The sequence below is a fragment of the Jatropha curcas genome, chromosome 11 (genome assembly GCF_041381405.1).
Source record: "Jatropha curcas cultivar XTBG-Jc1 chromosome 11, XTBG_Jcur_1.0, whole genome shotgun sequence".
NCBI classification, from domain to species: Eukaryota; Viridiplantae; Streptophyta; class Magnoliopsida; order Malpighiales; family Euphorbiaceae; genus Jatropha; species Jatropha curcas.
The window spans coordinates 23514509-23540362 of NC_143161.1; the positions used below are offsets into that span (position 1 = coordinate 23514509).

At 35.7% G+C, this 25854-nt stretch overlaps 1 pseudogene; it reads right to left on the bottom strand.

Moving 5' to 3' along the window:
* Positions 1-1024: 1024 nt before the first annotated feature.
* LOC149492770 (zinc finger BED domain-containing protein RICESLEEPER 2-like) lies at positions 1025-4080 on the bottom strand (annotated as a pseudogene).
* Positions 4081-25854: the final 21774 nt, after the last annotated feature.

Genomic DNA, 25854 nt, shown 5'->3' on the forward strand with positions numbered 1-25854 from the left:
TACCCTCCTCTAATCTACTGCTCCATTGATAATCAGCAAATAACTTGGCTATAAAGTGATTAAGCAAAATAAATTTTGATCATTTATTCTCTTCTAAAATAAAATTAACTAACTATATTTTATTTTTTTAGGTAAGGATATTTATACTCTATCACTTTATATTTTCATTCTATATATATTAATTAGTTTATGGATTGCATTGATAAAATTACCCCCTATATGTTTCTTTTAGTATGTAAACAATAATGAGTATTTAAAATTTTTGTTAATTATTTATTATTTTTTTCAGTTTTCAAAAAATATATATCTTTTTGAAAAATATAAATTAAGAATATCAATTTCTTTAGCATTACAAATGATCACGTGAGGAATAGAAACCCATTCGAGTATAGGGGTGTTTCGAACGGTATGGAATGGAATGACTCCATTTCAATTTCATTCCAAAATATTTTGGAATTTAAAATTACATTCCATTCTGTTCCAAATATATTTTGAAATTTAAAATTTTATTCCATACAATTCCATCAAAATTCAGTTTGAAATTCGACAGTTCCAAATTTCTTAACCGTAAATATAAATCTAACCCATTATGGCATATTTTAAGATAAGAAATTTTTAAATTTAATAAAGAATAAAAACCAAATTTCTACATATACTAAAAAGATTTAATTTAGAAAATAATAAATTAATGTCACATGTAAACTTAAGTTCAATATATTTAATCTTACATGTTAATTTACAGACATAAAAGTATACTTCACTCTTAACATTCAATAATTCAGTTCATATAATTAAAAACTTAATAAAAATATTATCATGTCAATAAAAGATTATATCATTCATATTAGGATATTTCAATGTACATCGTCATATTCATAATAGAAATTGACAAAAAAGGACATAAAGTTATATGTCTAAGCATATTAAAATATTTCAAACAATATAGTCTAATAAAACATAAGATATTACAACTAAAGCCATAATTTACAATCCAAGAGAATATGAGCATCCAGACTTTCGTGTTTCAAGCATCCATGTCAATTTCTGTTTCAATCTCACTTGATAATCTTGACAAATCTATGCATAAAAAAACCATGATGAGTGTTAAAATTTATATTTAAATATAAATTGAATAAAAAAATTAAATATTATAATATGTACCTTCCTCAAGTTGTTGAATGTCCTCTTGTAACTCTTCATAATTGATTGGAAATGGAGAAACTCGAAGCCAATCTTGTCCACATAAGAGAGCCTCTACAACTTTTGGAGATAGAGAACTCCTAAAGTTGTCAAGAATACGACCTCCAGTACTAAAGCAGCTTCTGAAGCAACAGTAGAGACAGGAATGGCTAATACATCACATGCCATCGCTGCAAGTATAGGAAACCTAAAACCAATTGCTTCCACCACCATAAAATCTCAAATTCATCTTCATCTCCAACACAATCTTCCTCAAGATATTTGCCTAATTCAGATTTGATTTCTCGAAAGTTTTTCTCACACCTATGCTTATTATATTTTTCTTTCATTATTTGCCTTATCTTTTGGGAAGGTTGGAGACTATCCACCACATCATTAGAAGCTTGATTTGTTTCAACAACTTGTGAAACTATCTCACTTCTAAATGAAGAACTACGACTCTTGTACTCTTCAAACATAGAATGAATAATATCCCTCACTCTTTTAACAATAGAACTTGAAGTATAATTATCAAATATTTGATTAAGTGCCTATTGCAATAAACTCATTTTATAGCGAGGATCAAGCACAAAAACAACAAAAATCATCAAATTAATCCTCAGATGCTTTCCCTAATACTTGTAATACTTTCTGTTTCATTTTATCAGCCATCAAAGACACGTGCAAATTAGAACTCTTAGCCAATTCATTCAAAGAGCATCCATAGCAATCATCTCATGAAAAACATTATTAGATGTCACATACAAAGAGCCAGAAACACACAACGTCAACTCATAAAAATTTTCTAAGAAAGTTACCAACCTACCAACAGAAACCCAATCCTCATCAATAGGCTTTCCGCCACCCTCCTTTTCTCCTAACTCACTTTCATAATGAGAATCTTCTAAATCATACCTGTCAAATGCTTTTTGAAGCTTACAAGCAGCATCTAACATCATATAAGTAGAGTTCCATCTAGTAGAAACATCAAGGCATAAAAACTTTTTACTTTGAATTTTCTCCTCTAACAAACATTTTTTAAATCTTTCTAATCTTGATGGAGATTGTTTCACATATTTTATAGCTTGCCTAACACGAAGTACTCATTATTTCATATCATTTAGGCCATCTCCTACCACCAAAAAAAAGGCAGAAATCAGTAAATAAGACGAAAAAGCAAGCAAGAAAAAAAATAATAGGAAACAGAAAAAAAAGCTTCAAAGAAAAGTTGTTTTCATACCTCTATGACGTGCTTGTATCCAACCTTCAGGTGTGCTCCACGGATGCACAAGTCCATGTCATAGTAAAGGTATGACAAGGTAGCAACTCCCCAATTGAACTGCCTCGTCGCATCCAAGTTTTGAAGCGGTGGTAGCAGCACCCAATCTGCGTCGCTACCATGATTAGTGAACAAGGTAGTTGACAGTAGATAAAAGAGGTAGGCCCGTGCTAATAGGTTCCTTCTACAAAAATAAACTAGTGTAAGTATGCTAATAAGGTGCACAAGCATATATTCTTATATTTTTTGTGCAAGTAAGCAAGAAAAATGACAGAAAACTATAAAAATTAGTTGTTACACAGTCATTGTTGCGCAAGCCACTGCTCAAGTGGCGCAAGCCACAAGTGCTATGGAGCAGGCCACAAGGATGTAGACCAACCAAACAGACTTCAAAGGGGCGCATGCCACAGCCACTGTGGCACACGCCACAATGGCCCACCACAGAACCAAAACACCCAAAACAACCAATTAGGTAATTTCAAATTAATGTCTAATTTTTAACCTAATGTTTGCATGTTTCTAGCCTTAATAATGCAGGAAACACAAAGAAAAAGTTTCAGAATACCTCGATTGTGCACCAACAAAGGTGGTTGGGCAAATCATGCCACAGACTAATTGCAGTCTCCGTATCCCAAACAAACTCCCGTAATTTCATCCCATAGCACAAAGGATGAGTCATGGGATTGATCACAACATCAGCAGGAAACCAATCCCATGAGCTTCGGTTGCCAAAGAATCGAAAATAAGAAAAAAGAGAATTTGAAAAGAAAGAGGGCAAGTTAGGTTGAAAGTGACAAATATGTCACTTTCACCTTTTATAAAGGTTAATGGGCCTATGAACCCGACTTAAACCTTCGGGCCTGATTTGGCCCAGAGGTCTGTTAACCGTGACCAACTCTCATACTTAGTCGGTAACTCGTCAACGGTTAGCCGCCTAAATAGGGGCAACACATCGCTGGCCACAAGTAAGTTGTCTCATTTTGCATGCCATGGCACAATTTTCAATTAATTCACATAAATTCTAAAAAAAACACATTTAAATTCACAGAAACTCTCACACACACATATGAATTCACATAAAATCACGCATTTTTATGTAAAATCATGCATCTTTATGCAAAATCACGTGTCACACGGGCAAACTTTGCCAGGCCTAATCTTGAAATTTCTAACCATAACCGGCCAAAGAGCCTCTTCCCTCGTGTTGCTAAAATTATTTTTTAGGCACCTCCCAGTCCGCACCGTAAGACCTGTAAGGCAGGAAAACCGTAAGACCCCTGAGGTAGGAAAACCCAAAGCCGACCCAAGTGGCGTACTTGTAGAAGCGGAGCATCTCAGAATCAATCTGTCCCAAGTGGCGTACCTCCCCAAGCGGAGCATCCCAGAATCAAGCCGTCCCAAGTGGCACACCTCCCTAGGCAGAGTATCCCAAAATTAAAGCCGTCCCAAGTTGTGAACCAAAGTCGTCCCAAGTGGCGCACCTCCCCAAGCGGAGCATCCCAGAATCAAGGCATCCCAAGTGACAAACCTCCACAAGCGGAGTATCCCAAAATCAAGCCGTCCCAAGTGGCACACCTCGCCAAGTGGAGCATCCTAGAATCAAGCCGTCCCAAGTGGCGCATCGAGTCGTCCCAGGTGGCGCACTCATTCATCCATTGATGTTATCCTAAGTGGCACACCCCTGAAGCCGTCCCAAATGGCGCATCTCATTTCTCTTTCACCGTCCAACCTCCCCAAGTGGAGCATTTCAAAACTGAGCCATCCTAGGTGGCACTTTCATTCATCCGTTGAAGTCGTCCCAAGTGGCACCCAACTAAAGCCATCCTTAATGGCTATCTTATTTCATATTTCACAGTCAAAAGGACAATCATTGCATTTTATCAATGCCGCCGATTGGGGCAGTCAGCCGCAGAAGTTGCAACAGTCACCATGGCGTAACTCGCGCTCCCAACAATCGCCAATTGGAAACTCACATCAGCAAAGCCGCTTAAATGGCGCACTTCATCTATCAAAGTCATTTATGCAATGCAAATGAGATAAGTATTTTCTTACTTATGCATCAACTTTACACTTTGATGACATTTTGCTTAAAAGCAAAATATTATTAAAGTGGGGGCAAACTGTGGATGCTCAAATTTTGTCCCTAAAAGGTTCAGTGATGATACACCGTTTTTTGTATAAAAGTGGATCAGGATTCCTTTTAATAATTATTCAATGAAAAACCCTCTGAGATCAATCAAAAAATCCCAAAAACCCACACCTTAATCTTAAATCTTAGATTATTGGATCAAGAACCAAGTGTTTTGGTTTCTTCATCCATTTTTGAACCAAGCTTCAAAGAAATCATCAAAAGGTAGTTTCTGGAAACTTTAAATTCATTCTTTCGTCTTTTTCTCTTCCTTTTCGGTGTTTTAAACACCTCTTTTGAGTCTGGTTGTGAGGAAAATCTAGGATCAACCAATAAGAAATTTATGTGCCTCTGTGGTGCACAGCCTAAGCTAGTGGCGCAAGCCACTATGTGTGGCTCGTGCCACATGAGCCCAGATCCCTTGTTCTTGACTCGCTCTTCACCTGAAACCTTCCTGATTTGGGAAGGGCCTCGCGCCACTGTGTGGGGCTCACGCGACACCCCTATTGTGCCGTGCCCTTCGTTTCAGAGGTTCAGTGTGTTTAATAATCAATCAATGGCCCCGATTCGGAGATCCAGTGACCAAGCCCCAACCTTAAGAGGTTTAGGATGCATTTTTTTGTCATAAATGGCTCTAATAAATAATAAAAACAAGGGTGAGAGCAATGATTGGTGAATTTGATCCTTGATGAGCATTAAGACCATGAGCTTAAATCTTGATTAACTATTTAAATTCATGTCTTTTAATTATTGTTATTTACTTTTTCAACATTTTATTATTTTTTCCTTTTAATTTTGTGCCTTTGAATTTAATTCCTTATGTTTATTATTGTGCTAACCCCTTATTCATCAATCTTGTATCTTGTACATGCATCATATCTTCTTTTTTGTGAGTGAATGAGTGATGATGGTTGGGAATTTATGTTTTATTATTCTGTGAATAATGCTTGCTTTATGTTTGTATGATTTATCTTCCTTATTGTGCTTTAGTGTTTTATTATTGCAAAATGTAATGAGATCTTAATGGATCTTAAGTAAAGCTTGAATGTAGTAATTAGTTTGGGAATTGAAAAATTCGGAGGGATAAGGGTAGATTATATATTTAGGGATGGTTTGTAACTCTTTTCTCCTCCCTCTTTCTTTGTGGATGTTCACATTATGTTTTTATGCTTTATATTTCATCTAAAAATGTGATTGGCATTGTTTTCCAAAATTGCATCAAAGAGTATTTTCACCTTATTTATAGTTAATCGCATTATTTGTGTTAATTGTGAATCTTTGGACAATGTGGAGTCGGTTTAACTGGGCAATAAGGGGTGCGTAACACCTTCCCCTATCGTAGCTAACTGCCGAACCCCATCTCCGGTTCAAAACTAAGTTAGTAGATTCCAAAGAATCGACTAATTTGAGAATTTTCCCTAATAAGGGTGGCAACTCCAAAAAAATTAAACTCTTACCAAAATAAGAGAACCATTTTCCGAGGATTAACGAATGGTTTAATAAAGAAAACCAATTTACTAAATAAAATCAACCAAGCTTGTTCATTTCGATTCTTTCCAAATTCCAACTTTTGGAAAAAATCAACACGTCCTCAATCACCTTTTCTGATGACGAGCTTCCTCCTGAAGGAAGGAATCATACCAAAGCTTTGTTTATAAAGGTAGAAGTGAGAGGCGGGATAATAGGAAATGTCATGATTGACGATGGATCTATAACACCCACCGCCCAGTCCCGAGAGACTCGACGGTGGATGCCATATTCGGTGCCGGAGACACCGTCTTAACTTAACATATAAATCATAAAACTAAAATTATGAAGTAGAAGTAATTGAGTATTCACAAGTTTAGCGAGTATTTTTTTTTATAATAGATTTTTTTTTTTAAATATATACATTGGGAAAAATCCTACAGAAATACTGTAAGAATATCCCTTTTAAAACTAAGCTCGCCAGACATGTGAATACAAAATACTCCCAATTAAACTCTAAACTTCCAACGTCTCCAAATAATCATTATAACACAATAACACTTTTATATTTTCATAAGTGAATAAATCCTCAATAGTATTTTAGATCCATCAATTAATTGCATTCATTATATATATCAAGTCTTAATGAACTAATCATATCAACTGACTTAAAATATGTCATATTCACTCATTTAATCAATCTTATGCTTATCTCCATATATACACCAAAATAATTTATTATTTCATAGTTAAGTTATAATTCAAATAACATAATCTCCAAAAAAATGTAATAATTATACATGCCATAATTCTTAAGTACATAAATCTGAATCGACTACTACCAAATTAGTCACTTCTGCTTTGATACGATTCTTCTAATCTTCAAGTAGCAACCACATCTTCAACCTACGCGTGATAAAAATCGACGCGCTGAGTATAAAACTCAGTGGTGCTCATAATTCACATACTTACCAAAGTTGCGATGGCAACTTACTTTAAACACAATTTTCGTAAAATCATTTATAATCATAAAATCATTAAATTTCAACATACATTTACATTTATAGCAAAAGAAATATCAAATGAACTATTACTTAATCACATAAATCATTTAATTCTTTATACCATAAATCCTTTACTTAAACATTTAATCACTATAAATACTTTAGTTCTTTACTTAGAATATCAAATAAACTTATAATTATAACATAATAAGTTAATTCTTTCAAATCATAACTTCATGACTTGAACATTTATTATGCCGATACATATCCTCTTTATTTTTAATACCATGTACCGAAATATCATGCTTTGACAATTCATTTGATAACAGAATCCTTAATTTCCAAAGTAAGGTTTACTAAATTCGTTTGATTGTCTTACAAATATTTTCCATAGGGCTCGCATACATTTAGGAGAAAGTGAAGCAGATAGGTTTTTAGAACAGATTCAGAATGGTCTTAGGTCGCCAACAGATTCAGAACATATAGAGCGCGTCCGCCCTAACAGAACAGAAGACACCCACGTGTCTAGCATATGATCATAGCTTCTTATCATAATGGCATCAAATGCGGAGCATGCTCATCAGACAGAATAAAATCAAATCACGCATCAAATTCACACTAAGTATATTAGAGCCCAAAATCCTTGTTTTAATTCTTAATTCATAACACTTATCATAAAACTTGTCTTATTCTTTAGTCTTCTTAAATTCATAATGTAAGCTTACTTTAGAATGTAGTAACTGAAAACTTCATCTTAAACATAATTACTTAATATAGGAAATTTCTCATAAATTTCTTTTATTTTCAAAATTTCGTAAAGTCACAATGAAATTTATTATAAGAAATTTCTTATCATATAAAATCATATTTTCCTTATTCAAGATTCAAAGCACATACACCTTAAATACTCTTTTTTTTTTTTTTTTTTAACTCTAAACATATGAAAGTTATCAAAATAGTCACATAGATTTCAAATATGTAAAATAATTAAGAAAGCATTATTATCCTAAGGTGGTTTGACCTCTTAATGAAAACTAAGGGCAGAAATTTGCTTCTCCAATCAAGCATGCTAACATAACTCTTATGCACAAAATTATCCATTTCAACCCTCGTCATGCATTATCTAAATCAATTCCATACCTTTCTAATTTATATCCATTTAAACATATCCACAACAACACTTCTCAAACTTATGTTTTATTTTGTCAATTAAATGCTAAAACTTTATCACACAAAATTTATACATACTTTTATCCAAATAAATCTATGATTTAAGACATAGAAAATTTCCAGCATTAATATAATATTGACCTTTGCTGGGTTTTTAAGATATAACTTGAGTTCTAGATCTCCAAATTAAGTGAAGTTTGATTCATTAGAAAGATAAGACAAAATTATACAAATGTTATCAAGGGACAATAGCCCAGATCAATCTGTAAGATGGTGAAAAATGGCTAGGAATACAGACCAATAGTCCAGACCTGATTCAGCAGAACTAATCCCAATGTTTATCAAATTCCTACTTATCCAGACACTCAAATCAAACCAATCCAAGACTAGAGAAGTCTCAAGACATAGGGTATCAACTCTCATGAAGAACTCAGAACATAATATTACCATTATAGTGGTCAAACTGGGCACTCAATTCAGTGATACATGTGGCCCGTCATAACAGAGTCAGTTTAGGTATTTTAGCCATAAGTTGAGCTATACATATCCAAATTGGACACAAGAGGATGGGTTAGAAAGCTAAGAAGTAGAGCTACAACTTTCATGAAGGACTCAGACACCAATGGAAAATGAAAAGGATCGAAAAACAGTCCTTAATCACACCCAATAACACTTTTTCCTAATTTCAACTTACTTAAATCATATACAAGGTAGGGATTTCTACCATATACTAAATACTCATCAAATATCATCTTAAAATCATAAATCCACAAAGAATAACAAGAAATCTTAAGGCCTTATTCATCAATAGGTTCTGCCACTCTTAGAGGATGAAGAAGAAAATGTTTTCCTCATAAATTCAACACATAGGCATGCTTACAAATCTCCCAAGAACACATTTTCACCACCAAAGTTCAATAATCAAATCATTTCATATAAAATTCCCAATTTTTATCAAATAGTATAAACTTCACAAAATCAAAAATTTAAGCAAGGTAAGAGGATTTATGAACACTAACCTTAAACATAAGCTCTAACAAATTTAAATAAGACTCTTGATGCCTTAGTTTTCCCTTGTCTTTGGTAGGAAGTTCTCCACCCTTTGTCCTCCAAATTACTTGAAATTATTCACCAAATATCATTTCTCAAGCTTAATTCTCTAAGATTACTTACTTCAATCAAGTTTAATGGTGTAAATTTGGTGAGTTTACCATGTAGAAATTGAAGGAAAAACAAAAAGAAGAAGGGAGAGGAAGTTCACGTTGGAAATGGAGGAGAAGAAGAAAAAGAAGAAGTTTTGCTCAATTATTTGAGGAACAAAGGTAGTTTAGTATTTTCACCATAATTGGATGGCTAGGATTGAATCAATCTAATGGCTAAAAATTATTCTCCAATTAATTTCCTTCAAAATATTATTTATCTCCATAAAAAGTCTCAAATTTAATCCTAAAAAAATACTTCTTCTAATTGCCTTAATTAATATAACACCATTTCAAATTTAATCCTTAAAAATATTGCCTCTAATTTCCTAAATTAATATAACACCATAATTAACTATTCACTAATTATCTAAATTCTCCAAAAATATTCATTACTTACTTTCTACCCATAAAAATAATGTATACACACTCCAAAAATATTAAAGAAAATATTAAACATACGTAGTAATTTTTCCGAACCAAAATAATATCGACTTCCGGACTGGTGGTACTATTTACACACTGGTAAACTTACTCTTTCAGACACAGAAAAATGGGGCGTTACAGTTCAACTTTGAATGTTTGTCAATTAAAACTTTTATTAAAGTTCAAGTTTGAGGTGTCATATCTAGAACCTTATGATGTTGTCATTCGAGCCTACGATGATTCAAAGAGACATGTGGAAGGCATATTCAAGACTGTGGTGAAGGTGGGGCCAATAAAAGGAGACGGAATTCATCGTGATAGACATTCCCCCAACATTTCCCTTACTGCTTGGGCACCTATGGTACCATTATTTGGGAGGTGAACCATCTACGCTACACCAAAAAATCAAGTTTCCATTTAATGGTGAGGTCGTCACCATTCCTGTTGCTAGTGAGAGAAGTGTAGCCACACTGAATATCAACAAGCAGGTCATTCTCCCATGGACTGGCTTCCAGATTGCAATCCTAATTGCCAACATGGGGCCGTTGTCTCCAACATCATGAACAAGATAAGCTTTGAGGAAGGTAAAGGACTAGGAAAGCACCAACAGGTTATTATAGAATTACTTGAAATTCACACCTATAAGAACCGCCTAGGCTTAGGTTTCAAGTACAGAAGCACATCGGAGAAAACATTTGGCTAGTTAGATATGGATGGATGTTTCATCTGTTCGAGTGAGCATTCCTCTCCCTATCTACCGATAGAGCCCTTCGAGCATAATGGGAAGACATACCCATGCCTAGAGATTTTTGCTGTTGTTATTGAGGTCCTAGTGGTTGAGCTCAAAGGATGAGAACTTGAGCTTGAGAAGAAGGAAGGGCGGGAAGAAGAAAATGAATCACAAGAAGAGGGGATTAAAGGGCTAAAGGCGGCTGAGGAAGAGCATAAGAAGGAAGAGCAAGCTGCTCAAGAAGAAGAAGAAGAAAAGAATAAGAAGACAAGCATCGAAAAAGAAGAAGAGGAACTATGGAGCAAGTGCTCAAGGCGATTCGGGCCTGTATTGAAGAAAGCTCGGAAGAAGCTGAAACCCCTTGATGTTCTGATTTCTATTAGTGATGAAATCCAAGTGTAATGAACTATTAATGCTCTTTAATGAAATGAACTTCAATTTTGCTTAATTATTTGATGTCTTTCCTGATGGTTCCATTCATCAAGTAGATAAGCTCAAGCGCATATTTGACATTAACTCATCATGCATGCTTGAATTTAATATTGGCATAAAAGATAACCCATAGATTTTGTTAATTGGGCCAAACCTAATGCCATAATTAAACATCAAGTTTCAAAGTCTACTCATGGACAAAAAGGAAACCTTCTCATGGAGCTATGAACACATGCTGGGAATAGACATGTCTATAGCTGAGCACACAATTCCATTGTATCCTGGAGCCAAGCCAGTGAAATAGAAGAGAAGAAGATTAAGACTAGGATGGGTCGAGAAAATTAAAGAAGAAGTCACCAAGCAGATAAATGCAGGATTTTTAGAAGTGGATCACTATCTAAAGTGGTTGGAAAATACAGTCCCAGTTCCCAAGAAGGACGGATGAGTCAGAATGTGTGGATTATAGAAATTTGAATAAAGCATCACTGAAGGATGATTTTACTCTCCCTCATATTGACATCTTGATAGACAGCGGAGCAATGATGGGATGTTACTCCATTATAGATGGATTTGCAGGGTATAACCAGATTCTCATGGCATTATTGGATAAGGCCAAAACAACTTTTGTTATAGAGTTTGGATTTTTTGCTACCGGATGATGCCGTTTGGCTTAAAGAATGCTGAGGCTATGTATCAACGAATGGCTACCGCACTGTTTCATGACATGATCCACAAAGAGTTAGAGGTTTATATTGATGATATGATTGTCATGGACAACAACTTTAGAGCGATTCATGGACCAAGTAATCAAATACAAGCTACGGTTGAACTCAAAGAAGTGTGTATTCAGGGTCACTTCGGGAAAAGTGTTAGGATTCATAGTAGGACCAAAAGGAATAAAGATCGATCCAGACAAGATTAAGGCGATCCAAGAGATGGAGCCACCCAATACAAAGGAGCAAGTGAGAAGCTTTCTGGGACAGATTCAATATATCAGCAGGTTAATATCAAACTTGTCTATCGTATGTGATCCGGTTTTCAAGCTGTTAAGAAAAGATCAACTAGTAAAGTGGAATGATCACTGCCAGATAGCTTTCAATAAGATCAAGGAATATTTATCAAGTCCCTCGGTTTTATGTCCACCAAAACTAAGGAAACCACTAATTTTATACTTGACACTAGAAGATGCCGAAATCGGAGCGATGTTAGCACAAGCTGATGAAGTAGGTCTTGAGAAGGCAGTTTAATACTTGAGCAAAAAGCTTCTTCCAAACGAACAAAAATATAACTTGATTGAAAGAATCTGTTCAGAAATGGTATGGGAAATTAGAAAACTCTGACACTACTTTCAGTCTTATAAAGGCATAGCATTCTCAAGGATGGATCTGTCAAATATTTGTATGGAACACCAAAACTAGTGGGGACACTAGCAAGATGCTTAATCCTATTATCAGAATTTGATATTGAGTATGCCACAAAGAAAACCATCGAAGGACGAGCAGTTGTGGACATTCTAGTAGCACTTCCAGTTGAAGATAATGAGCAATAGGAGATTGATTTCCCCGACGAACATTTGAACTTAATAGAAAAGATAGTATAGAAGCTCTACTTCTATGGTTCAACTCATAGCAAAGGAGCCGGAGTAGGCATCGTGTTAGAATCTCCATAAGGAGAAGTTATCCCGATGTTAAAGAGATTGCGGTTTGCAGTCAGGAATAACATGGCATAATATGATCCTGTTTATTTGGGTTAGAAGCTCTGATTGCCGTTAAAGCTGAAAAAGTTAAAGTTATTACTGACTCAAAACTAGTAATCGAGCACGCTAATGGAAATTGAGAAGTCAAAGAAGATAGGTTGAAACCTTACATTAACTACCTGCATATTGTCATTCAGAACTTCAAAAGAGTAACCTTCACGCATACTAGCAGAGTGAACAACTGAGTTCCGGATGCTTTGGCAAATTTAGTATCAGCTTCGGAAGAGATTTTAGCCATGCCTAAGAAGCCATTTGTGATGTCTTCAGGTAGTATCCTATGTTATGAAGGAGAAAGTATGATGGATATAGAGGAAGAAGACTAGCCATGGTTTCATGATGTCCTGCAATGGATGACTAAAAGGATTTATCTTGACTCAGCTACTATAGATGATAGAAGAGCTCTACAATGTTTGGCATTACAATTTGCAGTCTTGGACGGTCAGTTGTACGAGAAATGTCAAACAAGGTATTATTGAGATGTGTACCGAAGAAAGAAGTTGAAGAGATTATGGATCAGATCCATGCAGGGGTTTGCGGCACCCCTATGAATGGAAAAGCACTAGCTAAGAAGATTCTCAGATAAGGATTCTTTTGGTCGACAATGGAAAATGATTGTATTTCTTTTGTGAAAAGGTGCTTCGAATGCCAAGTTCATGGAGACTTAAAGTCACATTCAACCTTCAAAATTACATCCTTTTATTTTTCCATAGCCATTTGCAGCTTGGGGAATAGATGTCATTGGCAAGATTTTACCACCTGCTTCCAATGGACATGAATTCACAGTGGTGGCTTTGGACTATTTCTCGAGATGGGTCGAAGCAAAATATTTTAAGAACGTCGGCGCCAAGCAAATGGCCAAATTCATTAAAAAGAACTTGATCTGCAGATTCGGGATCCCCCACCATATAGTGACAGATAATGGAGTTCAGTTCCAAGCAAAAGTAAAGACACTATCAGAAAAATATGGGATCGAACATCATAAATCTTCACTATATCGACCACAAGCTAATGGGGCAACGGAAGCCGCAAACAAGAACATCAAGAAGATACTGAGGAAAAATAGAAGAAAATCATCGTGATTGGGCAAGCAAGCTACAGTATGCTTTATAGGGCTACATGACCACTGCCAAATCTGCGAATGGAGCCACTCCTTACTCTCTAGTCTATGGAATGGAAGCCATGTTACCACTAGAAATAGAAGTGCAATCCTTGCGCATAACAATGGAATCCCAAATTCCAGAATGTCAATGGGCAAAAGCATCACTATCAAGAGTTGGCACTCTTAGATGGAAAGAGGCTTTATGCCTGATTTATGGATCAGCTGTATAAAAGGAGAATAGCTAAGCACTTCAATAAGAGAGTTCATCTAAAGCTACTCAAAGTAGGAGATTTGTTCTTGAAACAAATGCGGCCAAACATTCATGACCCAAGAGGGAAGTTCAAGCCTAACTAGGAAGGTCCATTTTTTATCAAGAAAATGTCTTCTAAAGGTGTAGTGAAGCTATCAGTCATGGAAGGCAATCAATTCACGATGGAAAAGCCAGGAGATAAAACTCACATGTGCTGGGGCATCGCCCTGATCCCTATCAACCTCCTCCACCTCGGCGAAGGGGTCAAACCCAGATGGCGGAGGGATATGGACCAGGAGCTGAGTTCAAACAAAGATGGCATAGGCGCCGGGTATAAAAGCGGCCAAATGGTCAGTGGTAGCCGATCCTCTCCGTGCAACCGTAATGTCCTGCTCCAGCCTGATAGGTGGACAACATATAGTATGGAACATCGTGAGGCACTCTCCTCCTGTCCGGACCAAGCTCCCACTCGAACACCCTCTCTCCGAGGTAGTACATATCATAAAACAAACTAGGAAGGAGAAGCTGCCTTTGTTGGTACCCAACGGCTGCCTAGATGAAGTCGGGATATTCAGTCACCTCCCCAATGGGTACCTTATAATAATTTTATAAAAAAAAAAAAAGAAGAAGAAAGAAGAAGAAGAGAAAAAAAAGAAAAGAAAAAGAGAAAAGAAGAAGAATGAAAAAGATAGAGAAAGAAACAGAAAAGAAAAACAGAAAAAAATAATAAAGACAGAGCGACGTAACATTTTACCTGGTCCCAGAACATGCTGTTCACCGGCTGCCGGATTACCGATATCTTTGAGGTAGTGTGAGCATACCTTCGGCTGAATCTCTAAGCTCGACCTCGAGGGAGAGTCTTCGCATTAGTGTCAACATCAAAGCCATACAAGCTCATCATGGGGAGGACCTGGTCCTCATAATCCCAAATCTATATCAAGAATAAAACAAAACCCAAAAAATAAATAAAAGAGCAAGAAGAAAGCATAAAAGAGGCAAAAATCATCGAGGAAAATGTGATGTCATACCTCAATAACACGCCTATAGCTGACCTTCAGGAGTGCTCCTCGGACTCGCTGGTCCATCCCATAATACAGATATAATAAGGCAGCGGCTCCCCAATTAAACTTTCTGGTCGTATCTAAGTCCTATAGAGATGGTAGCAGCGCCATGTCTACGTCATTACCATGATGTGTGAATAAGGTGGTAAATATTAGATAGAAAAGGAAAGCCCGAGCCACCACATCCCTATCCATCTCCTCAACACACTCTTGAGGCATCTCCTCGTAATGGGAGATGATGCTCTCATAGCAAACTCTCTTATTTGAGATGGTGGGCTCCATCTCGATAGCTACTTTGAGGCTCGCCTGCAAACTAGGCCGGTCCAGGATCCTCAACTGGTCATCAAAGACAATCAACTGCCCTCCAAAAGGAAGTCTGGTAATGGCAGCAAAGTCCACCGGAGTGATGGTCATCTCCCTGAATGGTAGATGGAAGGTGTGAGTGGTGTCCATCCACCGCTCCATAAGCGCCAAAATACTAGAGGGAAGGATCTGCCCCTGCACTCAAGGTAGAGTGTTGACCAAGCGACCAAAGCTTGCCTCTTGGACATAGTCTTGAACCCGGACAAGCAACTGGTTGAACCACTCACCAGTTACATAGGCATTATCACTAGGCTCTCCGTGCTTTGTGCTCTTTTGCAAAAATGTACCACTATAAGTGCACTAATAAAAGTGCAAGGTGCAAATTTATATGTTTTGATGCAGGAAATCGAGATTTAGAAGTGTAAGTACACTAACACAAGTTTCAAGCTACTGTGGCGCAAGCCACTGATTAGGGCGCAAGGCACTACTCAAGTGGCGTGCACCATTATTGCTGTGGAGCAGGCCACAGTATAATAGAGCAGCCAAACATCTAAAGAAGTGGCGCATGCCACAGTGGCCTACCACAACCCAAAACTGCCCAAAACAGTAAAATTTTATATAGTTTGTGATTTCGAACCTAATGTTCACATGTTTCTAGTATTTATAATGCAGAAAAAGTAAGAACAAGAGTTTCGAGTTACCTCAAATGTGCCCCAGTAAAGGTGGCCGGGTAAATCATGCCGCAGGTTGATAGAAGTGCTTGCGTTAGGGATAAACTCCCGCAATTCATACCGTGGCTCATAGGTCGAGTCACAGGATTGATCACCACGTCTCCAGGAAGCCAATCCGCGATGTTCTCAGTAACCATAACTCTTGATTGAGAGAAAGAAGAGAAGGAGAGAGAGCTTCAGGAAGAAGTTTGGTAAGTTAGGTTGAAAGTGACAAATGAATGTAACTTTCACCTTTTATAAAATTAAATGGGCACATGGGCCCGACTTTTGCCTTTGGGCCCAGTTCGGCCCAACAACCCACTTGCTGCGACTAGCTCTCATGCTTAGGTGACAACCTGTTAACGGCCTACCACTTAAGAAGGGGCAACACACCACTGGTGACATGTAAGTTTCCTCCTTTTGCATGCCACAACTTGATTTTCAATAAATTCACACAAAAACATACAAATTCACATAAATTCACACAAATGCAAACTCATGCAATTTTTTTGCAAAATCACACTTCACATGTGCACGCCTTTCTAGGCATAATCACAAAATTTTCTGATTCTAACCATCAGCCAAAGGCCTATTTCCTATTAGCAAAAAATTATTTTTACAAGTAACTCCCAAGATGGAGCATTTCAAACCGTAAGTCCCCTGAGACAAGCACCGTAAGTCCCTTGAGTCAGGCATTCAAATTCCCTCGAGGCACCATAAGTCTCTGAGGCAGGCAACCAAAGCCCTTCAAAGAAGGCACAATAAGTCCCCTGAGGCATCCAAAGCCCTTCAAAGAAGGCACCACCCAACAGACAACCTCCCACAATGGAGCATTTCAGATCAAGCTATCCCAAGTGACACACCCAAGCCGTCCCATGTGGCACACCTAAGCTGCCAACTGGTGTAGTCAGCCGTAGAACCTGCCAATAATCACCATGATGCATTTCCTCAACCCTACATGTCCTCAGTGACAACCTCCCACAGTGGAGCATTTCAAATCAAGCCATCGTAAATGGCACACCCAATGTGGCGCACAAAGCTGCCAGTTGGCACAGTCAGTCACAAAAGTCGCTAACAATCACCATAGTGCATTTGCTCCAACTTACACGTCTACAGTGACAACCTCCCACAGTGGAGAATTTCATGTCAAGCCATCCCAAGTGGCGCACCCAAGCGTCCCATGTGGCGGACCTAAGGCATCCCATGTGGCGCACCCAAGGCATCCCATGTGGCGTACCTAAGCTGCCAACTGGCGCAGTCAGCTGCAGAAGCCACCAACAATGACCATGGTGCATTTTCTCCACCTTACACGTCCACGGTGATAACCTCCAATAGTAAAGCATTACAACAATCACCAAGCGAGTGGCATATTGAAGCCGTCCTATCTGGCGCACCTAAGCCGCCAATTGGCACAGTCAGCCACAGAAACCACCAATAATCACCATGGCGCATTTCCTCTACCCTACACATCCACATTGACAGCCTCCCACAGTGTAGCATTTTAGATCAATGCTGCCAAATGACGTAGTCAATCGGAGAAGTTGCCAACAACCACCTTGGCACATTTCTTGCACCTTACACATCCACAGTGACAACCTCCCACACTGGAGCATTTCAATCAAGCTGCCAACTGGCCCTGTCGGCTGTAGATGACGTCAACCACTATGACACAATTCGCCCACCTAACACTACCAAAATGGCAACCCGAATCAACAAAGCGGCCAAAGTTGCGCACTTTATCCATCAAAGTCAATCAAAGAACGCAATCTTATCCAAAGGACACCCGCCTTGTCCCAACTAGACTCGGCATTTCACCAGCTACCAGGTAAGTACTTTCTGACTTATTCGTCTACTTTTCACTTAGACGACATTTTGATTAAAAAGTAAAATATCACTAAAGTGGGGGCAAACTATAAAGGCTTATTGATGACAAATCGTTTTTTACATAAGTGTGGATCGAGATTCCCGATTGTCCCGATTTTCAGACCAATGGTCTGTGGCTGAGGTAATACATGTGTTAAACTATTTTTACATTTTTGAGTCACCGAGTGTTTCACAACAAAATCGAGCTCAAGAAGCGCGTCAGGCCTGTCTGGCGCACTTCCTCGTTTTGCATGCCACCTGGTCCGATTTTTTAAAAAAGTGCCCTACCCTATTTTGGGGCCCACCAGTGGCATTTTTACCATGTAAGCCCTAAAATAGGGCTACACATTCCCATTTGCCTATAAATAGGGCATCAAGAATTGGTTAGGAAGGATTTTTTTTAGAAATCTTAAGGAAATTATTGCATTTTAAAAACTCAACTCAAAATCAAAGCTAAACTTATGTTTCGCTTTGGATTAAGGTGCAATTCATTTATTTCCAATCATAAAAAACCTTAAGGATTCATTGAAAATCCTAAAAAACACGTAAATCTAATCTCAAACTCGGATTCTTGGATCAAAAACTCAACTTTTAGGTTTTTTATCCATTGTTGTTCAAACCTTTGCTAATCTCAAAAAAGGTAGCTTCGAGGGCATTTACTACGTTTCTCCATCTCTTTTCATTTTCTTTGGGTGTTAAAACACCATTTTTTTAGCCACCATTTTTTAGCCTGGTTGTGAGGGAAACTCGAGATCACCACAGTCTCACCCCTGTTGCTCTGTTTCTTCTTTGTGGCCTTTCTGATTAGGGAAAGGCCTGATGCCACTACGTGTAGCACATGCCACTTTAGCTACGATGCCAGGCACTTCATTTGAAAGGTTCAGAATGTTAATAATTAATAAAATCATCCCGATTCGGATATCCAATCACTAAGCTCCAACCTTAATGGCTCTGGGATGCGTTTTTGTCCATAAATGGATTTGATAAACATTAATAAATAAGATTTTGAGTAATTATGGGTGTATTTGTTCATCATTCATGATCAACATCAAGGCCTTGAACTCTATTCTTACTCTAATCTATAATCATTGCTTTTTAAATTAATTTTCTTTACTTTCTCCTAAAAACTTAGAAGATGCTCAAAATGATGAAAGTTGGATTCTTGCTATGCAAGAAGAACTAAATCAATTTGAGATAAACCAAGTTTGGAAACTTGTTTCTAGACCTAAAAACCATTCTATTATTGGAACAAAATGAATGTTTAGAAATAAGCTTGATGAACAAGGTAATGTTATGAGAAACAAAGTAAGGTTAGTGGCTCAAGGGTACAACCAAGAGGAAGGTATCGATTTTGATGAGACTATTGCTCCGGTTGCTACACTTGAGGCCATTAGAATGCTTTGTGCATTTGCATGCTTTAAAAATTTCATGTTGTATCAAATGGATGTGAAAAGTGCTTTTCTAAATGGTTTTCTAAATGAAGAAGTGTATGTAGAACAACCACCTTGTTTTCAAGTCTATGATAAACCAAATCATGTTTACAAACTTACTAAACCTCTTTATGGTTTGAAACAAGCTCCCAGAGCTTGGTATGAAAGATTAAGTAAGTTTTTATTAGAAAATGGTTTTTCTAGAGGAAAGGTTGATACTACACTATTTATTAAAATAAAGCATATGATATTCTAGTTGTGCAAATCTATGTTGATGACATAATCTTTGGTTCTACTAATGACCTTCTTTGTAAGAAATTTTCTAAGATTATGCAGGGTGAGTTTGAAATGAGCATGATGGGAGAATTAAATTTCTTCCTTAGACTTCAAATCAAATAATGTGATAATGGAATTTTCATAAACAAAGGTAAGTATACTAAAGAATTGTTGAAACGGATCAAAATGGAGAATGCCAAGTTATGTAGAACACCAATAAGTCCATCCTCAAAATTAGAAAAAGTTGAAAAAGGTAAGGATGTGGATATTAAATTGTTTAGAAGTATGATTGGTTCTTTACTATATGTAACTGCAAGTAGACTTGACATTCACTTTAGTGTTTGTTTATGTGCTGGATTTCAATTATGTCCCAAAGAATCTCATTTAATTGCTGTAAAAAGAATTCTAAGATATCTTTATGGAACTTCTAATTTTGGTCTATGGTATTCTAAAGTTGATACATTTGATCTTGTTGGGTATAGTGATTCTGATTTTACAGGAAGCAGAATAGATAGAAAAAGCACGTCTGGAACTTGCCAATTTTTAGGTAGCGCCCTTGTATCATGGTTTAGCAAGAAATAGACATCCGTTGCTCTTTCTACTACAGAAGTAGAATATACTGCTGCTAGAAGTTGTGTTGCACAAGTTCTGCGGATCAAGCAACAATTGGCAGACTATGGTCTGAAATTAGAAATAGTCCCAATTAAATGTGACAACATAAGCACCATCAACTTATCTAGGAATCCAGTCCAGCATTCTAGAACCAAGCACATAGAACTCGGACATCACTTCATACATGATCATGTTCAAAAAGGTGATATAGTAATTTAGTTCATTCCTACAGAGAAGCAATTGGCAGACATTTTTTCTAAACCTTTAAGTGAAAGCCAATTCTGCTTAATTAGAAGAGAACTTGGTATGTTACTTCTAAACTCTTAACTTTAGAACTCTGTAAGTATGTCCTAAAATGCTTTCCATATTTGAGATTGAAAGACTTGATATGTGTTATGTTCTAATATTATATTCTGTGTTACTCTGAAAAACGTTTTTGTCTAAAAGAGATGCATAATGCCCTGATGTGAAGTTCTAATGTCACCATTAGATTCTTTTTTTTTTTTTTAGACAAAATTTAAAATAGTCGATTTTTGTGTTTTTTTTTGTGATTTTTCTTCTTTTGTGTTTATTTAATTTATTTTTTTTTGTTTTGTTTTAGTTTTTGCAGCATTTCCTTTATTTCTTTTATTTGAATTTTTTTTGTCGATTCAGTTTTCCTTAAAACCATTTTCTTTTATTTCTTAAAATTTTTCTCTTTATTATAACTTCTCTTTTAAGTGTTTCTTTCTTTCCTAAAATAAATAACTCCTCTAATTAATCACTTTTCTTCTCTATTAAAACTACTCTCCCTTCTTACAAACAAAACCCTAAGCAAAATCTATGTCAGAAACCCTAACCATGGCCAGATCAAGTTCTACATCTTCCTCCTCTGATTCTTTAACAGAACAAGAACTTCAACTTCTTAAGAGATTATTTGAGAAGTACGAAAAGAAAGAATCAGGATAGAAGAAATCCATTGAGGAATCGAGTACAAAGAAAATCAAATCGAAAACAAAACGGAAAAATCAAAAAGGGAAGAAAAATCGAAGGAATGGGTCTCTGTTTCTCGCAGCAAAGGTAAAGTAATTTTATCTTGCTATCCTCTTATGCGTTCATATGTTATTGACTGGAAGTTTTTTCGAAAAGAAGAATTCAACTTTAAGGAACTATTTGAGTTCCAGGGATGGATGGAGTTTTTATCCTTGAATAGGCCTTGCTATGAGATTTTAGTAAAGGAATTTTATGGCCCTCTCAAAGCCACCGGTTCAGAGACGATTTCTGCGAAAATTGAGGGTGAAACCAAAGTGTTATCTTACACTGATTTGAGTGAAATCTTCAAAATACCAAACACTGGGTCTCAGGTAATAAAGATTAAGGATATTTCTAAGGTAAATGGGTATAAAAAGGAAGAGTTTGTAAAGAAAATTGTTAGAAAAGGTTCTGCGGAAAAACAGAATGTGATTGAGTGCTCTAATTTGAATGACAGTATGAAGTGGTTGTATAAGCTTATTGTGCACTTTATTTATCCAAAGAGCGGTTCGCTCACTTATGTAAATCAAGTTGAGATGTGCATAATGTGGCATATAATTGAAAAGAAACCCTTCAATCTATGCCATATTATTTTTGATAAAATACAGAACAACCCAAAGAAATTACCCTATGGTATGATGCTTATCCCTTTTTTTGAGTTTTTGGAAGTTGATTTAGATAAAAGTGAGGGTCATAATGTTTCAAAGTAGGACAATGGATCTTTGAAATTAAAGGATGAAGAAGGTGAAGAAGAAAAAGAAAAAGGAGTTGCTTAAGAAAAAGAAATATTAGAAAAAGAAGAAGAAGAAGAAGAAGAAGAAAAGAAGATTGCAAAAAGGAAAAGGAAAATTGGAGGAAGTTGAGAAAGAAGAAAAGAAAGAAAAATTAGAAGTAGAGAAAAAGGAAGAAACAGAAAAAGAAAAAGAGACAGCAGCTAAGGAAGAAATAGAGTTAGAAAAAGAGTTAGAAGTAGAAAAAGATGAAGCATGAACTGAAGAGAAAAAGGATTCTGTTGATCCTAAAGAAGAGATTGAAAAAGGAGAGGCAGTAGAAGTTGAAGAAGCCAGTGATGCTGAAACAAAAAAGCTAGAATTAAGTGAAGAAGAAAAAGAGACTAAGGTTGAGGCTAAGAAGAAATCAGAAGTTCTGACAGCACAAAGGAGTGGAGAGGCTATGCTGGGCAAACTGGAAAAAGAACTCATTGAAGAGCATAATAAGGAGCTTGATGAGGCAATCAAACAGAGTAAGGCTATGATTGCACACAACTAGTCCCTCAGTGAATCTTTAGAAAGGATGAAAAATGTCAATTAGAAAAGGCTAGCTACTCTAAAGGTAAAAGGCACAACTTACACTCCTACCTCAGAAAAGCCTAAGAGAGTGAAGCACACTGCTGGAAAGCATAGAGTTCATGGAAGAAAGCCTCCTCTGCATCCCTCTTCTAAATGTCCTAAGAGTCCTGCTAAAACTTCCCCTACACAGAACCTCAGAAGTTCTAAAAGACCTAGAACTGATTCTGAACCCTTCTGACTTCTTTCTAATCTGCTCTAACTATGTTTTGTGAACTATTTTTGTTACTTGTTTTAATTTTTTATTTGTGTTTGTAGTTTATGTTATTGAATTCTAGTTAAATTTCCTTGGTAGTTTTATTTATTGTTTTACTTTTATATTTCTCCGATTTACTAATCCTCTTTTCTGATACAAAAAGGGGGAGAACACAGGATATTCTGCTGATTAAGTACATGAGAAAGTATGTTACATTTTTTAGTACTAATCTTTGAATGCTTATCATGTTCTAATCTGTGTTATTTTGTTATATGAGCTATATGATTTTTTATGATGATCTGATAGTTAGATTTTAGAATTTAGTTCTCTATTCTAACGTATGCTCTGTAGGTTAAAATTAGAACTTAGTTTTTATTTCTAATATCAGTTTCTATTTTTCTTTTGCTTTGATTATTAGACTTTAGAACTCATATTTCAATTCTAAATATAAGTTCTAATATCAGTTTCTAAAACTATTTTCTGTTCTAAATTCCCATAGATATTTTACTACACTTATTCAGAGGGAACTTTTTATAAGCTCTGATCTTGCTTCATGATAAATTTGTTATGTTTAGAACTTAAATTTTATTGACATGAATAAATTTAGGGGGAGCACATGATTTTATATTTCATAAATTTATTGGTTTTGTCATCATGAAAAAGAGGGAAATTATTGGCTCAAGGGTCAATTTTATCTTCAGATTTTGATGATTAAGCAATAACAAATAAATTTAATTATTTTATTTGTGCTAATATTATTTTATGCAGATTTATTTATGTTTAAATATGGAAAATTATAAACGAGGCAAATTCCAACAAAATCCATGGATAATTGAATATCATGAAGATCATTGAAGATTTTAGTGGTTAGCATATTAGGATTTGTTGTAAAATAGAGAGCATATTCTTTTATAAGCACAAAAATATTTTTCTCTCTCTCTCTCTCTCTCTCAAAATGATTTTCAGAAATTACCTTAATTTATAAAACTTAAATCATGATTCTTTTCGATTTTCTTACCTAAATAAAAGAGATTTTGTCTTTATCATTTATGGTAACAAAACTTCCCACTTTCGGAAATTTAATTCACTTACCTAAATAAAAGAGATTTTATCTTAATTATTTTTGGTACTAAAATATTTTGAAAAATATTTTTTTTATATTTATTTCCGAAAACTATTTTTAATGGAAAGTCTAAAATCTTATTCTATTTCGCTTACCTTAAAAGAAAAGATTTTGACTCAAAGAATTTTTGGCAACAAGATCTCCGTATCTTCTAAAAATTTGGAAAGCCAATATTCTTATTTAAAATGAGAGATTTTACTTTCTAAAATGAGAATTTCATCCCTCTCTATAAAAGGCGTCTTTTCCTTATAAAGATGTAGGTTTTTATTTTAAGAGTATAAGTACAGTGATCAAATCTTTAATCTCTAAAAACTTACTATCAAGCCCTTATTTCTTTTCATCTTATTACTTCAAGTATTATTTTTAAAAGAGAAAAGAAAATTTTATAACAATTTCTTTTGAAAAACAGTTCTGTTCTTTAAAACGATTTTCTAATCTTGATTTCTGTTTTTCCTGTGCTTATATTTGCATTTCTCTCTATCTATATAGATTCGGTAATCTGTTGTAGACAGGTTTTTATTTGAAAAATATTTGTGTAATAGCTTAGGTGAAAAGCTATTGTGTAATAGGTTATCAAGCGACCTTCTCCTTATTTGGAATTCTAATGTCTTGATTTGAGTTTCTGTTCTCTGCAAAAACAGAAAGGGTAGAGGTTGACTAGAACCTTTAGAAAATCTAGTGGGACAAAGGTAGATCTAGGTGTTGATCTATTGTCTTGTACTGTTAGTTTGTCTCTTACCCTTAAAAAGGGATAATATAGTGGAGGATCTCAAGATGAGTTTTAGGCAGTGGATGTAGGCGAGTTAGTGCCAAACCATTATAAATCGCTGTGTTAATCTTTTTGTTTTCTGAAGTTCTGTTTGATACCATTTTACTTACACTTCTGTTAATCTTTTTGTTGTTCTAAACTCAAATAAGCTTTATCTTTATTGAATATTAGAACTCTGGACTTCTGCATTGTGAATATACCAAGTTCTAATTTGTTCCTCTATATTCAGTATATTTCACAATTTGAGTTTCTAATCAGTTTTCTAAGTTTACTTAAAGCTTTATGATGCAGTTTAGAAATTCAATAACTGTCTCTCACATACTCTTTAATATTGTCTAAACTTTATGAGGTAGTTCAAAAACGTAATACTTTCCTTCATAAAGTAGTTTTGAAATTGATTAAGATATTGTGAAGCAGTTCTAATCAATAGTTGCTCTTTACAAAGTCTTTCTATTTTCTGCATAGAGCTTTGTGAGGAAGTTCTAATCTTAATAATTTACTCTCACAAATGCATTTTATTTCCATTGCAACGGAATTCTGATTTTATTTTTGAAAGTTAAATTTTTATTTTTAGAAAACTCAATTCACCCCCCTCTTAGGTTATACCATACGTATACGGGACCCACAAGTTAAAGTTCTTTGAAGGAGTCACAAGACTGAAGAGACTACATGGAAAAGTGAGTAGATTATGAAGTAACAAAATCTTCAGTTGTTTGCTTCAGGTAATTACAATGATGAAATTTCCTAAAGTCGGGGAGAGTTGTAATGCCCTGAATTTTGAATTTTGAGTTATGTCATAATTAATACGCTCAAGAGGGATTTGATATTTTAATTGACCCAAGAATGGTATAATTCATAATTCTTATTTCTATGTTTGATTTAGATTTTATATGTTTACTCTTAATTTTATTAACTTAAACTATGATTTATGCATGATTATTTTATTAATTAGTAAGGAGTGTTATAAGGGTATAATTGAAATCTCACATATGTAGAGATTGGGGAGTAGTATGTGTAAGTTGTGAGGTGTTAAAT